The sequence below is a fragment of the Muscardinus avellanarius genome (assembly GCF_963383645.1).
Source record: "Muscardinus avellanarius genome assembly, chromosome: 1".
NCBI lineage: Eukaryota > Metazoa > Chordata > Mammalia > Rodentia > Gliridae > Muscardinus > Muscardinus avellanarius.
In genome coordinates, this window is record NC_137786.1 from 24,230,105 (window position 1) to 24,249,070 (window position 18,966).

Sequence of the window (18,966 nt, forward strand, 5' to 3'; positions counted from 1 at the left end):
GAAAAAAAAATTAACTAAAGTTGAATTTGAAGTTTTTGGCTTAAAAAAGTAGATGAGTAATGTTGCCATTTATCAACTTCTAGAAGTGTGGGAGAAGAGCAATTTTGGTGATGAGGTGGAGATGGAGAAAACAAGATTTCTATTTTATACATGTTAAGCTGAAAATAAATGTTAGACATATGGGTGGAGATATAAAAAGCCAGTTCACTGTATGAGTCTGGAAAGCAGACAAGGTCAGTCTTGGAGGACCTTATTTGGTAATCATTACTATTTTTTGCATTAAATAAATCCTTTAAGTAAAATAAAGTTCAATGTTCTAGACATTTTAATATAAAATATTTGTCAAACTTCAATAGGTTAAAATGATATCTCAGTACTCTTTCTCATCAGATTTAAGTGTGCTTTTGATAAGAAGATGAGTATAAAATAACCATATAATTCTGTTAAAGTAACACAAAAATAATATTTTTTCTAGCTGGATGAAATTTCATTGGATTAATATAAAGTTTATATAATAGAATTCAATTCTATTGAAACATTGATACATATACAGAATCTTAGCAAAATGTGTTTATTTTAATGATAGAACAAATGTTAATCTAGCCTAGGATGATAGTCATTACAAACAACATTATGCTTAAAATTATCAGTGCATAAACATTATTAATTCATATCCCCAGACTACTAAAAAAAAAACTTCTAGATCACACCAACCTGTGTAAATACTTTCTTAGAAGTAGTGGCATATACTGGGAAAAACAATTGTGAAATTTGATAACAATAACACTTTCGGTCCGAATCAACTTTGGGACTGTTTCTATACCTTTTTGAGAATTAATGTATGCATTCACATTGTTAACATTGGGTAAAAAATAGTTCCTAGATATTCTAGTGTTTTAATATTAGGAGCTTATTTTTATAACTCTAAAAAGCTAATGTAAAACTACCCAGAAACACACTACACACATACACACACACACACACACACACACACACACACACACGCACACAAGTGCTCACAGAGAATATCTTTTGAAAACTTATAAGTTTGTGTTTACTAACAGTTAGAAAGCTGCTTCAGCATTTGGAGGGCAACTGGATAGATAATAATTTGTTCAGATGTTGAGTCAAATCAACGATACAAATGTGAACATGTTTCCCTGATTAACATGCTCCTGTAGAAATTAGACACTATGGTGTGATTTATTTTGTTGTAAAAATGAGAATGAATACTGAATATAAGAAAATAAAAGAAAAATTTAAAAATATTCTTTATTTTTATCCACAAATAATATATATAGACTTGGTTCACTGAAAACAAAATAAAGACCTCAAACCAATGAGAGCTTTTTATCAAGGAACTATTTCTAGGTCATTACAGCTAGAAAAACACAATAGTTTTTCACCATTATTTATGTAAATATGATGTAATCATCATCTGTGGGAAAGTGAAAAAAAATTTGGGGAGGATGACTGAGTTACATATTGAAGAAACACATGTGCACATTTATCTCTGATTTATTATCACCATACAGATGGTTTAGGATGAATAATAGCAAAAAACTGGTAAGGTACTCTTGAAATCTCAGATATTATCCCCATTTTAATAATTGTTTATAATCTCATAGAAAATGAATATGAAAATTCAAATATTTTCTTTAATAACTAATTCTCATAGTGATATTATATTAATTTGAATTGTCTCAGAAAATTAAGATAAACAAAGACTACATCTGTTTCAGTCAGCATTCTGATGATAATCTAAACATCTGACCCACAGCACTTAGAAGAAGGGTTTTATTTTCTTACAGATCTGGTGTGTTTCAGACATCATAGTCTATTTGGAGGTTGGCTTCTGCAGTAGTTGTACTTCCTCTGGGCATCTTGGTGGGAATCTGAGAGATCAGGCGAGGGGGTAAGGGACATATATAATCCCCTTGGCACCCCTAGGGACTCACTTATAGTCATGCTGTGCCTTCAGAGCTTGAGGTCCGGGAGACTTTTTATTTTCAAATCATAAAAACATCCTTATTAAATAAAAATTTAACTTATAGATATAGAAACAATATTTTCAAAAGAAGTAATAATAAATATACACACAATACACAAATGAAAAAAAATATATACACACCGACACACACATAATTTTCACTTAACATCATATGAACTGAAGACAATATATTAAATTTTATTTGAAGGGTAGATGAGTTAATGTAGATACTACTATTATTATTGTACTTATAAAAAAGAAATCCAGGAATAAGATAAAATCCAAAAAAAAGATATGTTTCATTACACAAAATTTTCTTCTAAAACTACTTGAAAGAAAATAGTTGTATTGATTTTTATAGAAGGAATCTATTATATTGAAAGTAATAAGATGCCTACAAAAAGCAGTATTTATGCTTAGTGTCTTAAAATAGCATATAAGTTGTGAGTTATTTTGTATTGCTGGAATTCCCTTACAAATTAGTGACTCAAATTTTTGACTCCCACATACAGGTAAATAATCACTAGAAATTATTTTAATACATTTTCTGGAATACTTTTTGTTTATTATTTTATATTTGATTCTGTCACAGATTGAGGTCTAAAATATTTTCTGAGTTTTGTATTGGAAATTAACTTTCTCATATCAGCATTCATTTGTAACCCTAAATCATATGGGCGATCTGTTTGCATCATATGGTGTTGCATGTTCTAGTTAAATGGAATGACTTTTTCTTACAAAATTATGTTTAAAAGATTATATACAAAAGAGGTAAAAGAAATTTTATATGTGTGAAATGGCTCAGAAGCCAATTTTATCTTAGAAAAAAATGAGGCAATGAAGATTATGCTCGTACCAAAATATCAAAATAACCTATAGATGTTTTCAACAGCTCCAGTAGGGACCAATGCAAAGCAGAGAACTAGAAAGGCCAAGTAAAATCTAAGATTACGTTCACAAAATATGTATTAAGCATCTTTCATTAAGGGGGACTAAAGTTGGTGGTTTAACAAATAATGGTGCATGGGAAAGAAAGGAATTAGTTTTGTGTTGATTGATGATAACACTTTTTGGTATTTTGAGGGTAAATAAAAGGGCTATTGATAACCAATTTTTATTTTGTAACATTTTAATTACAGTAATGTTACTGTATATATCTAATTTATACGCAAAAATACATATTTATTTTTCTGAATTTGTTATTTAATGTCATAAGCAATTCAAACATGTCATATTAAACAGATATTATTATTCACTTGCTTCTTATATAAATTATATATATATATATGTGTGTGTGTATATATAAATTATATATATATATATATGTCTCTGTGTGTGTATGCGTATTTTTTAAATTGAAAATGTCACTTATGCCTACTCAGTTGTCAAAGATATATTCTAGGACTTTTTTGAGTTTTATACATTTCATGGATCAAATTATGTTACCCCAACCATCCAATTCATATGCTGAAAACCTACAACCTTGTATCTTGGAACGTGACTATATTTGGAGGACTATCAAAAAGATATTTACTTAGAAATTAAACCTTTAGGTTGTGACTTAATCCAATCTGACTAGTGTCTTTATAAGAAAAGAAATTTTGGTGAGGTTTGGGCAAAGTAGAGAAAATACAAGTCCCTTCTCTTTCTGTGCTTGGCTGATCTCACTTAACATAATGTTCTCCAGGTCTTTCCATCTTCTTGCAACTGACATGATTTTGTTCTTCTTTATAACTGAGTAGAATTCCATTGTGTAACTTCGCATAATTTTGCAATCCATTCATCTGTTGATGGAGACCTACGTTGGTTCCATATTTTGGCTATTGTAAATTGTGCTGCAATGAACATGGGTATGCATATGTTAGTGTAGTTTTCTGATTTCAAACCTCAGCAAAACTAGAATGGAAGATGAGAGAGGAAGAAGGCTGAGACTGATTAATGAAGGAGCTACATCCAAATTTGTATATAAATATAAATATAGCATTATTGACCTGGACACTCATTGTTGGGAAGAAAAAAGAGGAAGTACAGAGGGAGAGGACACCAAGCACAGTCTGAATGTATGCCATTTTCAGTATGTTCCACATAAAAAAATAAAAAATATAAAAATTGTCAGTAACCCTAAAAAGAAAATAAATTTTGGACACAAATAAATGGTGGGATTGTGTATACTGGGGAGAGACCATGTAAGGATAAAATAAGAAAGAGAGGCCTCAGAAGAAATAATGCCTGATCATATCTTCATCTTGGTTGTCTGCATCCGGAGCTCTGAAAAAATAACTTCTACTCTTTAAGACTACAGTATTTTTTTAAGACTACCAAGTGTTTCCTTATGGTGGCCCTAGCAAACTGACGAAGTAGATTACTTATTCCTTATACTTCATGAGAAAGTCTTAACTTTAAAATCATCTTTGGAGAAAGTCTTAACTTTAAAATCATCTTTGGAAAATGGCACATTCACTGGGTCACAAACACATTTATTGATTTTCTTGCTGTTAATATCAAGAATTATTTGTCTACCAAAGTTATCTTATAGAGTACATATTTGCTCATTAATTAATAACCAAAGCATTGTAATAAGTCTTCATCTACTCTGAAAACTAAATATATTGGAACAGGAGAAACATCATGCGATAGGGTTTCACAAGAGTCAATCATGACACACACCCAACCTTAAATTTTAAATCTGATTATACATATCATCTGAGAGTTTTATTAAAAACAGAGGGTGTAGCTCGGAGATCAAATACCTCTGGGTTCCATCCCCAGACGTGCAAAAAAAAAATCATAATTAGGGCAGTAGCAAAACTGCATTAAACTTGCCACATATTATAGCTGATGTGAAAATTACATCTTGTATTCAAACTGAAAGGATGTGGCCATTAAATTGATGAGATACCCCTGGCCCAACATACATGTAAGAGAAGTCTAAAGCAAATGGGAAGTTCTCTCTTAGGAAGACTAATGTTAAAATATACTGAGATCCAAATGTGTCAAAGTTAAGTTTAAATAACTATTTCTACCTTTAAAATTAAAATATGGCATACAATGTTTTGTGTGTGTGTGTGTGTGTGTGTGTGTGTGTGTGTCCATACATGTGCATGTATATATGTTAGTATTTGAAACTGAGGTCTTTTTCTAATTTTGTAAAATCAAATGAACTGAATTCTGAGTAAGCATCCTCAATAGTTTTAATTATTTTAAATTTAGCTTGAGCATCTTAGAGAAGTATTAGGGATACCAGAGGGACTCCAGATAATGAAGGGGAAAGAAAGAAGCCAGGAAGGAAGGGTAGGGGAGGAAGAAGGCTGAGGTTTATTAATAAAAACACTACATGCAACTATGTGTATACATGTGACCATACCATTGTTAACCTGGACACTCAGTGTTGGAAGGGAGAAAAAAAGGAAAGCAGGGGTGGCACCTAGTACTGCGTGAATATATGCCATTGTTATCACAATCCACAGTATGATGTGAGACTAGAACACTAACTAAAAAAATACCTTAAATCACTGATAAACAATGAATTCTTTTTTATGAAAATGCCTTTTTATGAGCTTTAAATAATTCAATAAAATGCATAGAATGTAGTAAGGATTTCTCAAGTAAATATTATGGCTCTTTCAGAAGGAAAACATTATAGCATCCAATTTTTCTTTATCTCACATTGACTTTAAAAAGTCATACACTCAGCCAGGCGTGGTGGCCCACGCTTGTAATTCCCCTCGCTTGGGAGGAGGAGACAGGGGGATCGTGCTGGTTCGAAGCCAGCCGCGCTGGCTTAAGAGACCCTGTTTCAAAAATATAAAAATAGGTCTGGGAGTGTAGCCCGGAGGTAGAAGGGCTTCCAGGAACCCCAGTACCACCAAAAAAAAAAAAAAAAAGTCATACACTCAAATTGTTAGACATATATGAGAAAAATGTAATAATTTTATTAATTTCTAAAAAATTCTCCTAGAAATCCAAAATTTTTGCTTAAGAATGTTAAACATGAGTATATACCTCAAAACTAAAATAAATGATAAAAACAAGAATTGTGAAAAACATAAACACAAAGTACAATAAGGAATATAATATAAAATTGATTAGATGATTTCTTTAGATATCTCAGAAAATAGAATTCAAAGAAAATGTATATTATTTAAAAAATCAATAGAACATGTTAATTTTTTATTATTTCTAGTACTGTTTTAAAAACAATAGATTAGGTCACTTAAAATAACAAGATATGCATAATTAAGTGATTGTATAAATGAAAGTAGAAAATGAATAAAAACAAAATTTGTTTAATATTTTTATTTATTCCAAACAACTTAAAGCATTTATAATTTATCTTTCAATTCTGGAACTGGTCAAAACTACTTGAGAAGATCAAACAAATAAAGATGCCCTGTTTGTACCACTACAAATTATGACTTATTAGGCAAAAATTCAAATTCAACTATTTGATTTTTAAATGGTCCTCACTAATTGTAAAATCCATCATTTTAAGTGATGTTTTGTTTTTTACATATTAGCTGCTAATTAGTGTCTATTAAGCCATAATTTATCTAAATAAATCTGGTACGGAAAAAAATTAATTGAACTAATTAATGTTACTGAAAGCAATGTCAATGGATCCATTTTCTCCAGCTATAACAGGTAAAGTGAGGTATATTTTACAATTTATTTACTACTACCATCTATGGGGAAAACTTATATTAAATATCAACACAATTGACTACTTGGTTAGGTCTTAGGAACTCTCCTCTTTTAGAAAAGATTTTTATTCAAATATAATATGTGATGGCTTTTGGCATCATTATGAACATAAAAATTTTACCATAACAACCATTTACAAGTAATTATTATATTATAAGTTATACTTTTATATAAGTAATAGTGATTAATAAAACATTAAATTATTTTTATTTTTATTTTTGCAAGTATCCAAAACTCACATCAAAAGATAATGAAATATTTTGGCTTTTTTTTAACTGATAAGCTTGGGAATAAATCCTCAGGCAGCTATATATGAAAAAAATTGCTGCGAATAGCCATTCTTGGCTATATATTAGTTGAGTTTGCTTCCTTCATTTTCAGGAAGCCAAGGTGAAATAGCTCATTGCTTTCATCTTTTCTTCCCATTATGATGCTGCCTTCAATGATAAAAATACCAAAGGAGAATGACAACATAAACCCTAAAGTTTAGCTTTATGTGTTCTTTTGGTCTGGCTTGTCACAATTTTTTTTTTTTCTGAACTAATCACTAAGCTAAATGTATCCACATTACAATGATTGACCAAGTTTTCAGCCAGAAATGACGTCATTTCTGTGCATATCTGGATTGGAACCAGAGCAAGAAGATGTGATCACTCTTCCCTCTAGAAGAACAAGATTTTGAGCAAAGAAACAGTAGAGTTTAAACATGTGCTCTCAGGTTATTAAATTCAGTATTGAAAGACTGAAGAAATTGCCAATAGATATAGGCTGATTCTGATAAAATTACACGCCCGTGACTTACAAACAGAAAATAGTTCTTTAATAACAGTCTAAGACTCTAATATGACACTAATAATCAAAATTCGGTTGTGCTGAACATTTAAAAATTATGTTTGTTTTGAAAATATTTTATACAAAAATGTCAAATTTGAATCTAACAGTGACTACCTATACCTATCACCATTTGTACATTATAAAGATCTGACTTTTATTAACTTATTGAATGTTTGTACCTTCACTGGTAAGCACCATAAGTGAAATACTCATAAACTATTCTTTGACACATTCTCGAATTTGCTCTTTGCTTCTGTATAAATCCTATATGCCTACTAAGGATATTAAACAATCTCATATAATATCATCAAATGTCAGCACCTCAATTTATGAACAATTGCCAGTGAGATAGTATAATTTCTATATGGTCAACATATACAGCATTAAAGTTTAAGATCATTTAAGATAGGTTTAACACAATTATTCAAGATCATGTAAAAATCAAGACATGTCAGTATAGAGTGGAACTATTAAAGTATATTTTTCCCAATTTGTTCTAAATCATTAGTCCATGGAATAGAAACTTCTTTTTGTTCCACTATTTGGAAATCACCCTGGCAAATGGTTAGTTATAGGTCAGTTTTCCCCAATACATTTATTTATCTAGAAGTATTTTTGGTTTCAAACAGTTCTTATATGCTTTAAAATGAGTTTTCATTTCCCAAATAAAACAAACTTTTCTATCCTTGCTTTCATTAAAATAAAAAAATCTCACTCCCAGCCTAATAACCCACTTCAATACTCAGTATTTTATTGGAAGACAATAGTAATTAGCAAGGAAAGACATGAGGATTTCTATATCTCCCTAGATTGCATCATGGTCCACAAGACTTTTACTTCCATTACCTGAGCCAGCAGCCCTATATCAAGTCAAGAAAAAGCTTCCTTGCCCCTTTCACTGGGTAAAAGTGCAATAATACATTGGTTGTGTATGATATAGGAAGTTGTCCTTTACCAGACAACTTTACCAGTCTTTTGGTGCATGTTTTTTGAAATCACAGTTCAGGACCTGTCAAAAGTGTATTTGTTATAGTCAACCACAAAAAGTAGGTACTCTTGAATAAAAAAACACATTTACTTTTTTTAGCCTAAATTTTCATATGTATAATATAGGGAAAATAATATTTGTATAGGATGATTTAAAAAATAAATGGCTACAAGTATATAATGTCCTTAAAATAATTATTTGATATTTAATATATACAAAGATCTCAAGAAACTGAGCACTAAGAAAACAAATAACACAATAAAAAATGGGCAATTGAACTAAACACACCCTTTACAAAGAAAAAATTCAAATGGCCAATAAATGTATGAGATAATGTTCAACATCATTAGCAGAGAGATGCAAACCAAAACTACCCTGAAATTTCACCTAATTCCAACTAGGATGGCAATCATCAAAAACACAAAGAACAACACATGCTGGCAAGGATGTGGAAAAGTAGGAACTCTAATACATTGTTGGTGAGATGCGAAATTAGTGCAAACATTTTGGAAAATAGTATGGAGAATCCACAGAAGAATGGGAACAAACCTACCATATGTTCAAGCAATGCCACTTCTGGGTGTTTACCCCCCAAAAATAGAAAACAAACTAGCAAACTAATGCACACATATCTATGTTCTTAGCTGCACATTTCACAATTGCCAAACTATGGAACAAGCCAAGTTGCTCATCAACAGATGAATGGATTTAAAAACTATGGGATATGTAGACAATGGAATTTTACTCATCCATAAAAAAAAACACACTTATACCGTTTACAGGGAAATGGATGGAACTGGAGGACATTATGCTAAGTGAGATTAGTCAGTCACAAAAAGTAAGAAATCAGATGCCTTTTCTAATATGCAGAAAAGAGGGAGAAAATGGTTCATAGGAGGAACTCTAGATGAAGTAGTAGAATCTATAGATGAGCAAATAAGTCAATTTAACTGAGGGGGTGGGGAGGGGAAAAGAGGGAAATTTCCTAATGTCCATGATGTACATTGAGAAACATATCAAAGGGAATCACTAAGCCAAACATGAGAAGCAGGGAATGGAGGGGAAATGGGGAGGAAATTGGGGAAGGGCTAAATGAGTACTGTGTGCATATATGCCGCTACCATCTTGTACTCCATTAAGATGTATGACTAAAATGCACCAATAAAATTAAAAAAAAAAAACTCAGAAATTAGCCGGGCATGGTGGCACATGCTTGTAATCCCCGTGCTTGGGAGGCAGAGACAGGAGGAAAGCCAGCCACACGCGCTGGCTTAGGAGACCCTGTTTCCAAATAAAAATGTAAAAATAGGTCTGGGAGTGAAGCCCGGAGATAGAAGGGCTTCCACGAACCCCAGTACCACCAAAAAACAAACAAATAAACAAACAAAAAATCTCAGAAATTAAAAAGAATTCTCTGCACATAATAAATGTTTACTAAAAACTAAGAATTTCCACATTGTATGATTTATTAAACCACTGGTTCCAATCCTTCAATCTACAATAGTTGAACTTTGAACTATACCTTTCACAAGCCTCATGGCACATAATCCATATAATGTATTATACACATATCCATTTATATGTATATGAATATGTATATCCATATATATTCTTTGCATTTGAGATTGAGCATGTGACTCACTTTGGTCAAGAAAATATCAGCTGGCATAAAATGAACACACAATCTAGATATCCTTTCAGAGTAAGACTTGTTGTATTATATTCTAGTCACCTGCCTTGAAGTGTATGTTTCAAACTGGGACTCCATGTAAAGAATGAGGAAAGAGTCCTGCAGTTCATAAGGCATATGGTTCAATGAGTAGACAGACACTCAATTGGCAGCTTGGATCCTAGGAATCAAACCTAACACTGTCCATGTGAAGTCAACCTGAAGATTGGAGTAATCAATGAAATATTACTTTTTATTTTTATTTCTTACTTTTTTATGGTAATAGAGATTGAACCTAGTAGCATTCTACCTCTGAACACACTCCCAACCTTTTTAAAATTATTTTTATTTTTGCTTTATTTTTAAATTTTTATTGGTGTACTGTATGATACATCTCAATGGGACACAAGTTGGTGTAGACATACATGCACACATCATTCAATTAGCGTTTACCCAATTCTCACCCCATTCCCTCTCCCTCCTTCCTTCCCATGTTTGGCTTAGTGATTGATATTGATATGTTTGTTAAAGTAGATCATGCGCTTTACAGAGTTTCCCTCTTTCCCCCTCCTAACCTCTCAGTTAGGTCACCTTATTTGCTCATCTATACAATCCCCTTCATCTAGAGTTTCTTCTGTTACCCATTTCTCCCTAGCTTTCTCAGATTAAGGAAAGCATCTGATTTCTTATTTTTTTGTGGCTAACTTCACTTAGCATAATGTCCTCCAGTTTCATCCATTTCCCTGAAAATGATGTAATTGTGTTTGTTTTTATGGCTGAGTAAAACTTCCTTCTGTATATATCCCACAGTTTTGTAAGCCATTCATTTGTTGATGGACATATTGGCTGGTTCCATAGTTTGGCAATGATAAATTGTGCAGCTATGAGCAAAGATACACATGCATTAGTTTGGTATCCTTTCTTTTGGGTAGATACCCAAAAGTGGTATGCTGGATCATATGTTAGGTTAATTATCATTCTTAGGACCCTCCATACTGTTTTCCAAAGTGGTAGCACTAATTTGTAATCTCACCAACAATGTATTAGAGTTCCTACATGTCCACATCCTCTGCAGCATTTGTTGTTTGTGTCTTGAATGATTACCATTCAAGTTGGAGTTAGGTGAAATCTCAGAGGAATTTTGATTGCTAATGATGTTGAGCATTTTTCATGCATTTTTTGGCCATTTGAGTTTCTTCCTTTGTGAAGTATCTATTTTGTGTTCACACTCACAACCTTATTTTTCTGATTCATAGTCAGACACGTTTTATACTTTTTATTTGGAAAAATAAAAATCGGCCAACTCTAATTTTTTTACTGGCCAACTCTAATTTTTTTTTCGTTTTGATACAGGCTGTCACTAAGTAACTACATACTGGTTTTTATCATCCTGTATAAATCTCCCAAGTACTGGAACTACAGACATGTGCCTTCACATATAGCTTCTTTCTACTAGTTGAAAGACATAGAACTTATGACACCAAAATCTGACAAAATTCTCTGTTTCTATGTCTCTGTTTCTCTCTCCTTCTATCATGGTTTCTACCTAATGCTAGATTTAGATAACTTTCTTTACTTATGTAAGTTTATCAAATATTTATGGAATTTTACTTGCTGGAACTAGAACTTACAAATTGTGATCATTTTACCTTAAGAAATATACTTTGAGAGAAAAATAACTCAAATATATGTGGAAGAAATTTATATTCTAGATGCACACATCATTGTGTGCTTATATGTGTATATTTACATATAAGACGTAAATATAAACACATTTTAAAAAACCTTATCAACGAACATCTTTTTATATTTCTTTTTCATAAAAGGATAAATTCAAGTCACATTGAATTTTTTGTTATTAACAGTAGTTAAAAGAAGCCAGGCATGATGGCGCACGCTTGTAAACCCCGCGCTTGGGAGGCGGAGACAGGAGGATTGTGCAGGTTCGAAGCCAGTCGCCTTGGCTTAAGAGACCCTGTTTCCAAATAAAAAGTATAAAATAGGTCTGGGAGTGTAACCTGGAGGTAGAAGGGTTTCCAGGAACCCCAGTACCACAAAAAAAAAAACCAAAAAACAATAGTTAAAAGAATATAATAAAAAATTTTGCATTTGTTCTGTTTGACATAAATCAAACTTTAAGAATTTTAAAAGCTATGTTCTATAGTTTATAGTTTTGGAAAAGTCAATTAAGCCAGTACTAATGAAATTTGAAATTTTTGAGAATGTCTGTGAGTAATGATCCTTAAAAAGGCAGTGGCTAGCTGGGCATGGTGGTGCATGCTTGTAATCCTAGCATTGGGGAGGATGAGACTGGAGGGTCACAGTTCACAGACAGCATCAGCTACTCAGTGAGGCCCTTTGCAACTCAGTGAGTCCCTCTTTCAAATTAAAGATCAGTTACACTTAAGTATAAAAATGACAAGTTATTTAAACTATGCTAAATATACTTTAAAATAATATTTTACTTGTTCCATACTATATTAAATTTGTTTACAATAATATTTTAATTGTTATAAACTATATTAAATTTGTTAACTGTTACACAATAAATTGTAAAAATTATAAATGATACTATGTTTTAATTGAGAATGATACAAGGGTTGCATATTTTTATTACACAGAATTTCAGCACCATTTTGGTCTCCAAAATAGAATAATGGCTCTTTTTTTGTAAATAAGACTTTCAGAGAAATGTTTCATTTTATTGTCTTACTATTTTTTTCTGTGTTAATAAGATATATGTACTTACACACCATGCTATGGGGAGACATGCAATTTCTTGTTATGCACTTATTTCATCATTCAAAAAATAGTGTTACCACATAATTTCTGAGATTATTTCTAACCTTAAATTGAACTATGAAGTTTACATTCAAAACTTCTTACATCAAAATTAAAAATTTTAATTTTTTTTATTTTAAAAGGCAGGCCATTTCAAGATGGAGATACTAAAATATGGTGTTATTTATTTGATTTGTAGCAAGAACAAGAAAAATGTAACCTCATTCAAATCCCTAGGGTTATTAAAAACATGCATAGTGTTATAAAACAAAGGAGCAGTTAGTCATTTCAGAGTAGACAGCATTTAACATTATTTTCTGTTTGTTCAACCTTTTTCTATACTTGTATAACATGGAGGGAAAGAGTGTGTCTTTGGTGAATACCATATCATTTTAGAAGATAAGGTTATAAAATCGACATTAATTGACCGAATGTATGCATATATGAATATTATCTTATGTCTCTAAATATCACTTTTTATTTGGGAATGGCTCCTTTTTTATTAGCTTTCTATATATTAGCTAGCATAATTTTGTTTCCTAGCAAGTTTGCCTTCATCATTCAAAATATGACACATAAAGCTCTTGAATTCATTTGCTCCTGCATAGTTTGATATATTATTTTGTTTCTTGGACTGTTTCTAACATCTAAAAAATGAAAGCAACCAATCACATCAAGACAATCTTCATCAAAATGCCACAGTTACAGGCTCTGGTGAGTGATGATGCTGGGAAAGCAAACCCGAATTGCTCAGGAATCAAAACCGCCAGGATTTTCAGGCCCGCTACCTTCCACTTCTAATTTATTTCCTTATTTAATGATAATATTCATGCTTGTGTAACTTTTTGCATCAGATATGACAATATATAACCCTGGCATGGCAGTGTGTGGTTCTATTCATAACTTATATACAACCATATTAAACGTCATATGAACTCTGTGATCTAATGGTATTTCTGCATTCCAAAGGGTTACATTTGCCCAACATAAATAGAACATTAACCTGTCCTTTCATGGGAAAACACTAGGATGAATGCGCAGTCTAAAGGAGGTTATTAAGAAAAATATAAGGATTATAATACCTACACACTGCAAACTACAGGAAAAAAATTTGACAAACACAATGTAAACTAATACAGAAGGTGTAATTTAGTGATATTATGTATGTAGTAGTGAAAGATATAGAAGTAATTAAGTAATGTGTAGAATTATCTTTATATAAACCTTTCTCTGCCTACTTTATGTTTTGACTTTTCTGGATAGTCTGCTTCTCACTGTAGTATTATTGTAATCCTTTAATTCATACTTTTTATTTAAATAATTCAAACTTATAAGATGAATGTATTTGGGGGGTGTCACAAGCAAGCATATTGTAATTGATAAACCTATATCAACAGATTTAAACAATATTAACTTCTTTCAAATATAATTTTTTTAATTTTATAAAAAGTACTATAAACTATTGTCTCAAAAAATTTTAATGTGAATACCCCCAATTTGCTTACATTATATTTACATCAAACAGATGTAAAATGAAAATATATTTGATCACATTTAATTTTTTTATTATCTTCCTATTAGCAGGTAAAAAAAAAAGTTGTTTTGTTTCAATATTTGTGTATTTTTCATCAAAGATTTACCTGTTGGCTCATGACTTTTAATAGCCAGTTCACTAAAGGTGTTATCAAAAGCATCAGAATTTTATTTTTTATATTAAGGAGAATACAGGAGTGTCATGTAGGAGAAATGTCAAAGAAACCAATAATATCAACAACACAGTATCTAAAGTGAGAAGACCTGACTTGATAGGCTCACTGCCACTTGCTGGTTTCTTATTTCATGTTTTCATCATTAAATATGAATGATTATAAGAATTTCTGATTACACATGCATATCAAATATAAAATATGTACATTCTATTATATTAAATCTCTCAAAAGGTATGTATTTCAGAAGTAGATCTTTCTGAAGTTGCTTTAAAATATAAGTCTTTCTGATATTTATTTATTGTGTTTGTAATTTATTACACAGTCTCTGAGCCTATTCATGTCTAATTAAATTTCAAAAAAGATCTGCATCTCTAATTTCATTTTACCAAAAAGAAGAAAAATTTTGAATTCAATTAATTATGTCAACTTAATCTCAATAAGCTTTTTATTCAGCTCAAGAAGCCAAAATGCTTCTGAAGTGTTCACACACTGGGGACATTTAACCCTACTACAAAAAAACCACAAAGGGGAAATAGTGGAAACAAGTAGATGTCAGTAAATATGCTGATTTGTATGGAAAATACTTCAGATAAACCAGGAATTGATATATGGACAAAACTGAAGTAAAGAAGGCTTCAGGTGAAAATGGACAGTTTCAATCACCAGCTTGTTCTACATTAAGATGTATGACTACAATGCACCAATAAAAAACCCTTTATTATGAAAATACCTTCACATAATCTTTTATCACATAAAACTGCCATTATATATAAACACACATGCACAAATTCTAATACACATGAGTATTATGCATATAGTCATAGATACATACGGACTTATTCTCCAAAATACTTCTAGCTGGACACTTTATTAAAACCTGAAATTTAATAGAATATAAGCATTACTTATTTTTATATAATACATAACATGTGAACTTGTTGCATCTACTTTTATCTGTTCTTAGGTCATTTTACTTACTTTACAAATAAACATAGCACTTGGGATAATTTTATGTTTTATACGGTTTCTTTTTAATAAGAAACCAAATATCAAAATATTGGTCTTTTATGCAAGGCATTTTTTTTCTTTTTTTGGTATGTGTGTATGTGGTACTGGGGTTTGAACATTCTAACTCTGAACTATACTACCAGCCTTATTTTATTTTTTAAATTTTATTTTTAAACAAGATCTCATAAGTTGCTGAGGGTGATCTTGAATCTGCAATCCTCCTGTCTCAGTCTCTCAAGTACTGGGAATACTGGCATGGAGTATATCCTCTAGTTTATGGAAAACATTTCTAATTTTACCACCAAATAATGTTTTGTAGAAAAAGAAACACTATAATCTTTCATTTCTCTGATATGAAAAATAAGATTACCAAATGAGTATTCAAAATTACTTTTTCAATGTCAATAAGCCAAACATGAGAAGGAGGGAGGGGAAGAAAATGAGGGGGGAATTGGATAAGGAATAAGTGTGATGTGTGTATGTATGCATTTAATATCTTATACTCCATTAAGATGTATGGCTACAATGCACCGATTAAAATAAAAAAATGACATATGTGATAATATTAAGGAAACTTTTATTGGTGAGCCCTCTGCCAGTTTTCACTCCACTCCCTCTCCCTTCCCACCTTTCCTTGAACAAAACTGTGATTTTATAAATTTCCTTATAGTGTTTTACAAATGATGGAGATATTTAATAGAATGATAAAGAATAATTTTAATATAATCATTGAATATATCCTACAATCTAATAGTGATTTATGCATCCTTACTAATTTATGGGAAAGTTTCTAAAAATTTTAATCATTATTTGTCTCAAATTAACATAGAGTACATGTTTATCACATGTACTGATAATGTGATACACACAGGTAATCTAAACAAGAGTATTTTACATCAAATGACACTGCCAGGTAAATGGAATCCATTTCAGTTATTAAAGTTTCATAATAAAAAGCAATTATTTGAGTAAAAAAGTAATTTGATTTAGTAATGGACTAAGAAATATCAGAGGTTTTAGTGAGCACTATGCTGAACATGAGTCATTTGTGGGCTATGGTTACATGGAGATAATTTCATATTTTAATATTTCTGCCAGTTTTTATTTTAGTGTTTATATTTTTAATTTTATGTTAGAAACTATTAATTCTTATGAAGTTGAATAAATTGTTTCTCAGTAAGTTTTTGTGTCTTGCTTTTGATTTCACTGCTAATATTCCTTTTATCTCCCTGTACTGGTTACATCACAAACAATGATAGAGCTCTAATTTACTTCTGCATGCTACAATCTAGGAAGGTCACATAGAATTTTAGAGTATTTAGAGAAGAATAATTGGGAGAAAGTACAGATTCTGGAAATCTTTAAGGTGGAGAAGAAGTGACCCTGGGCACACACTTCTTAAGGTACTGGTCTCTCTGCAGCAGTTTATCTTTACTGTTCAGTCCTTTCTCCTGGAGGCAGTCTATTTTCCTAGTTTGTTACACACTATGACTAGCTATGCCAATATCTTTCTGAACAATTCTTCTTTTTCACCCACCAGTTATGCTACTCACACCGATGGGGCAATAGGTGAGATTCTAATGAATCCTAAACCTTTGACCTTAAAATTCTCCAAAGCCTTTTTGTCAGTAGAACGTCCCATCATCCTACTGTTTGAAGATATTGATCTTCCTTTTCCTGAAGAAGGTGAACTAGACTCCCCTGAGAAAGCTGCCTTGAAAGGAACCATTGCTAATGCTTTCTGAGAACACACTCCTACTACCTCTCACTCTTCCTGGACCTATAATCAGATACATTTCTGAGCAGTACCAAGCAGGTAAAGCACAGTGTATGAACAATGATGACTTGTTACACACACAGGCAAAAAACGTGCAAGAATTTTCCAATTTATATAGATCCAAACTTGTAGATGGAAGTGTTGGATTATGGTGGAAAGAATATGGTATTGCTGTATGCCAACTTTTTGTTATGGATGCATTATTCAGATTTGGTTTCATTGTGTAATAACTTGAGTGACTAAAATAGCTCTAAACGTTGGGTTGATTAGTCGATTGAAGTTTGGAACCAAAAAGCAACTTATATAAAGTGGAAATGCCAAAACTTTCTTGATATATTTTAGAGGAAAGTATCTACTGGTTCAAGCTTCAGTGCAAGATGTTTTCTGTACTGCTATATGAGCTAACAGATGGGACTGGTGTTTGAAGGTCTGTGACAAATAAAAGTGTTTTATAGATATTTTGGCAGACTCTTATTGAGAAATCATACTAAAAGCTTTGGGAATAAATCAATTATCCTTTATATCCACATTGCTTTAGTAGATAGAGACTGAGGGTTTGAACATTAGACAACAATCTGTCATGTTATCAAAGATGCTCTCCTGAAGTATGAGTTGATGCAACAGACCTTAAATGTGGATGCACTCTGAAAGATACCACCGTAAAATGGAAGTGGAATATAAGAGATTGAATTTTATGTGTGAAAGCAAACAAGCAAGTGGCCTGAGCATGCGGCACAAGCATCCATGGACTAGTCTTCATCTTTGTCTCCTGCCTCTTATCTGTATGTTGAACCACATAGAGAATTTATTATGACTAGTTGCCCAAAAGAATTCAATAGGAAATGGAAACTATTTTCAACAAGTGTTTCTGAGGCAATTACATATTTTGTACAAACAAATGACCCACATATCACACCATAAGCATTCATTCAAAATATAGCATAAAGATAAAAACATAAACCTTTGGACTGGTATGGAGGCCCATGCATATAATCCCAGAACTTGAAAAGCTGAGATCAGAGGAATGAAGATTCTAGGTCAGCTTTAATAATTTAGCAAGACCCTCAGCAACTGAGTGAGACCCGTTTCAAAATTTAAAAAATGAAAAAGCCTGGAGGTGTAGATTGAAGGCACAATGGTTCATTAAATCCTTATGACTAGGATAATATTAAGGATAATAAAAATACATAAAACTTAAATAAAAATATGTACAATTTTGAAAAAATATGAAAGAGTGCTAGCTTAGATTTTTAAGTACTATGCCCAAACCATATATACAAAGAAAAATCATGAGTATCAAAAGATATGAGTAATAATATGAGAAAGAACAGAGATGTAGAAATAATTTCTAAATCCTTTATCTGATAAAAAGAAAACCTTGAACTGAAAATGAAAAACAAATACATAAAATTATGTTCGACATAACGCACAATTAGATAAGTAAGAATTAAAAAGCTTGCATAGTCACTAAGTTTATTAAACAGAAAAGACAACATAACTTTCTAGTGA